Consider the following 4921-nt stretch of genomic DNA (forward strand, 5'->3'; position numbering starts at 1 on the left):
TTACCAACCACGTTTAGGACTGAATTAGGAGTTACATAGAGAACTCATGTATATAAATACACACCAAGATGGAATTTACTTATCCTTCACATCTTTTCTTAGTTTTTCTCTCTTTAAATTGTTTAAGTTGTCATGGTAACCGTCATTGGCCAGAAGAGGATGGGTTCCCCCCCTGAGTCTTGGTTCCTCTCCTTCCTCATGCTCTTAGGGAGTTTTTCCTTGCCACTGTCGCCCTTGGCTTGCTCAGTGGGGGCTTGGACTCGGACACATGTAAAGCTACTTTGTGACAACAACTGTTGTAAAAAGTGCTAAATAAATAAAATTTGATTGACTGATATGACACTGAGACAGGCTCAGGGACTCACGAGTAATAGCGTATGCCTTGTGAAAACGTTCCCAAAACGTTCTCACATAATCTAAGAAGTTTGACTTTTCATCAGCACCCTTTGCAAATAAGGTCTCTTTGAACATTTTCAGAGGACCGCAAACAGAATGAGCAAATACTAATTGCGCAGGGCTAAACCCCAAAGATTCCTGCACAGCATTGAGGATCACGAACAATATAAAAGGCATACCATCATCTCAACTGTTGCCAACAAAGTGGTACCTGTACTAAGGCAGTATTTATGGAGCATAGCTTTTAAGGTTTGATTAAATCAGTCTAGTTAGGGTGACCAGACGTTCTCTTTTTCCTGGACATGTCCTACTTTTGAGACCTAAAAAATGTCCCGGGGGGAATTTCAAAATTGTCCAGGATTTTGTTCCACTGCCTCAAACATAATACATGTACAGTGCATTGTGATTAGACTTGCTACTCCGTTCCATTCCAGTTTTCTCTGTATTGCAAATTAGTCACACCCTTCTCCTCAAATCTATCTACTTTGCATTGTGTGTGTTTGAAGAAGAAAGCGTGGGCCTGCCAGTCTACCCCAGAGTGTTTTACAAGCGAAAGCACGTGTGTCCGCTGGTTCTATGGCAATGCTGAAACTAAAGTGTATGTTTACGGAGGCGTTAAAGAAAAAATTCCCATGCTTTCGCCAGGGTCGTGATCCGTATGAGGCAGAGTGCTTGACGTGTAAGTCAGGCAATTATGTGTCTGTGGCAAATAAAGGTGCCAACGACCTGCAGGTGCACGTCAATTCAACGAAGCACAAGAAAACAGCCAGGGGCGAGAGCTCTTCGGCTAAAGTCAAAAGCTAAAGGGAGCTCAGAGACACTGCAGCAGTGAAGCAGCCTCAGCAACAGCAGCCTGTCCACACTGAGAGAAGAGAGACTATTTCAGTAAGATGTTCAAGACATTCATGTCCACACTGAGAGAAGAGAGACTATTTCAGTAAGACGTTCAAGACATTCATGTCCACACTGAGAGAAGAGCAATTCAGACAAGGCAATTCAGACTAATTGCTTGCTGCATTACAACACAAATGCACTGATCAGTGCGATTTTGGTCCACCTGAGTGAGATTCGGCTGAGCGGTGCATGCTGTGCCCACTCACCAACACTTTCTGAGTAAGCTGAACTAAGGGGCGGCAACTCACAGCATAAAAGAGGCTGTCTGGAGATGCTGATTTCCAAATTTGCACCAGCTGTGGGCAATCCGCATACAAATTTACACACTCTAAACCGCCAAAGCGTCGGCTGAGGTGTCAGCTGCTGTGTGCAGACCCTCTCGTCTGAAGACCTGCGAGTCTACCTGTGCGAGTCCACTGAGCAAGGCCACCAACTAGGCAGCCAGTCTTACTACCTCAGCTATGTGCTATCAGCACATTCTGATTATCGCCGGGTCCTACAGGAAGCGGAGAACAACAAACAGGCAACAAAACCATGTGAACCTCAGGCCAATAATTCAGTCTACACCTACTACTATTACCACTCTTTCTGTGGGCTTATGGAATTGTCAGTCCGCTGTAAAGAAAGCCGACTTTATTGCCTCTTATGCAAATAATTTATCATTGCAACTACTGGCTCTGACTGAAACTTGGATCAAACCAGAAAATACTGCTACATTGTTGGCACTCTCCAATAACTATTCTTTCAGCCACACCCCTCGTCCATCAGGACGAGGCGGGGGTACAGGATTGCTAATTGCTAATGGCTTACAATTTACTTCTGTTACAATCAACCACATATACCTCTTTTGAATATCATGCTACACTGGTAAGCTCACCAGTCAAATTGGGTATTATTGTCATCTATCGCCCTCTGGGACAACTAGGCGATTTTATAAATGATTTAGACATGTTATTGTCTTCTATTCCAAACCATGAGTGTCCCGTACTTGTTCTAGGTGACATGAACATTCACCCTGACAGCACCGGGTTTACTGATTTTAAATCGCTCATGTTCTCCTTTGATCTAGAGCTGGTCCACAGCCCTCCAACTCATAAAGCTGGAAAAACCCTAGACCTAATTTTCACACGTTGGTGTGTTGCTGACTCAATAACAGTTACACCTCTTCATGTATCAGATTACTTCTTCATTCAACTCAGTATCGATATCCATCAAAACGCTACTGCTGCTCCAGCCATGACCACCTTCTGCCGCCATCTCAGTGACCTCTCTATAGATCAATACTCATCACTGGTTACCAGTACTATGCCTCCATTGGGCTCATTCACTACTCTCAGTGTGAATGCTGCCACTGATACACTCTGCTCCACGCTGAGCTCCTGCCTGGACAGATTCTGTCCGCTGACATCTAAAGTCACCCGCACTAACAAGCCACAGCCATGGCTAAAAAATGAGTCCTTTCTGAAGCTACGCTCTAAATTACATACTGCTGAAAGAAAATGGCATAAAAAGCATATAGTGTCTGATCTATCAAATTATCAACGTCTCTTGGTTTCAATCTCAGATTGTCTAACAGCTACTAAACTTGACTTCTACAACAACAAAATCAACTCGCAGACTGATTGTCGGAAATTATTTACAGAGTTTCAATCACTGCTGAACCCTCCAGCTGCTCCATTGCCTACCTGCCTTACAGCTGAAACATTTGCCTCGTTTTTTACTGGGAAAGTGATGGTCATCAGTAGCCATTTTACATACCCACCCACTGTTTCCGTTTTTCCATCTCTTTTGATTAATGGAAATACATTCTCCTCATTTACTTCTCTCTCTGAGGAGGCAGCACTAGCCCTCCTAACATGTAGTTGTCCCACTACATGTCCGCTTGACCCAATTCCCACTGATCTTCTGCTAACTATTGCACCTACTATTATTCTGGCTATTACACATGTGACTACCCTTCCTTTCTAAATTCATAGAAAGGTCAGTGTACAATCAAGTCACTGATTTCCTCACCCAGAATGCTTACCTGGATCCAAACCAATCTTGCTTTAAAAAAGGGCATTCCACTGAAATGGCTCTGTTGTCCATCACAGAAGCCTTGAAAACTGCCAGAGCTAATGGACAGTCCTCAGTACTCATACTGCTGGACCTGTCAGCAGCTTTTGACACAGTCAATCATGACCTCCTTCTATCTATGCTCTCAAATATGGGGATCTCGGATACACCACTATCTTGGTTCAGGTCCTACCTTGTTGAGCGTTCCTTCAAAGTATCATGGCTGGGACAGCTGTCCTCCACGTACTCTCTGTCCGCCGGAGTGCCCCAAGGCTTGGTATTGGGACCCCTTCTTTTTTCCATTTACAGCAAATCGCTGGGTTCAGTTATCCACTCGCATGATTTTTCTTACCATTGCTTCGCTGATGATACTCAGCTTTATTTGTCATTCCCGCCTGACAATTCTTTGAACTTGGCGTGGATATCCAAATGCCTTTTAGATATATCCTCATGGATGGAGACACATCACCTTCAACTTAACCTCTCAAAGACTGAACTACTGGTGTTCCCTGCAAAACAGTCCTTTCAGCACAACTTCACCTTGAAGATAGATTCTCTCTTTCTCCATCAAAGGTTGTGAGGAACCTTGGGGTTATGCTTGATGACCAGCTTTCATTCACTCATCATGTGGCCAATGTTGCACGGTCTTGCCGCTATGTGCTCTGTAATATCAGACCATTTCTAACGCAATATGCCACTCAACTTCTGGTACAAGCTGTGGTAATCTCACGCCTCGACTATTGCAATGCTGTACTAACAGGCCTGCCAGCTTGCACCATAAAACCACTACAGATGGTCCAGAATGCAGCAGCTCGTCTAGTTTTTAACTATCCAAAACGGGCACATGTCACACCACTGCTCGTTGAGCTCCACTGGCTACCGGTTATGGCTCGTATCAAACACAAAGCCTGCACGATCCCCTTTAAGGTGATGACAGAGCAGGCTCCCTCCTATCTGCATTCGCTTTTAAAGCCTTACGTTCCGGCCCAACTGTTGCGCTCCTCCACTGAATGCCGCCTTGCTTTACCTAACATTCACAGGAAGCAATCCAGACTGTTCTCCTCTGTAGTTCCCGGATGGTGGAATGAGCTGCCTTCGACCATCAGAGCAGAGCAGTCTCTCACTGGCTTTAAAAAACTCTTAAAAACTGAGCTCTTCAAAGAGCACCTGTTCTAGTGACCCTAAATGTTCCACTGCACTGTCATCTATTTAATGCCAAGTCTGAATTTTAATTATTGTAACTATTCTTTTGTACTATTGTAAGTCGCTTTGGATAAAAGCGTCAGCTAAATAAAAAGATAGATAAAGTCACAGATTTCTTTGTGACAAAATCAGACAGTGTAGCCGTCATTGCAGCAGAAGGCAGCCTTGCTTTTCATACAGTTAAGCACCACGAAAGCTACAGGTCAATGGACTGCACATCTGGCTTGTTAAGGAAGGCTTTCACAGACTCCCCAACAGCTAAAAAATTATCATGCACACGAACGAAGACTGAAGCCATTGTAAATTTTGTGATAGCCCCACATTCTGTTGAAGTTGCTTTAGAAGCACTTCAAGGTATTCCCTACTGTGGCGT

General features: G+C 44.2%; 1 pseudogene; it reads left to right on the forward strand.

Annotated features, from left to right (window-relative positions):
* Window positions 1-1751: 1751 nt before the first annotated feature.
* LOC143526577 (uncharacterized) lies at window positions 1752-4521 on the forward strand (annotated as a pseudogene).
* Window positions 4522-4921: the final 400 nt, after the last annotated feature.

Source organism: Brachyhypopomus gauderio, chromosome 11 (assembly GCF_052324685.1).
Source record: "Brachyhypopomus gauderio isolate BG-103 chromosome 11, BGAUD_0.2, whole genome shotgun sequence".
Classification (NCBI taxonomy): Eukaryota; Metazoa; Chordata; class Actinopteri; order Gymnotiformes; family Hypopomidae; genus Brachyhypopomus; species Brachyhypopomus gauderio.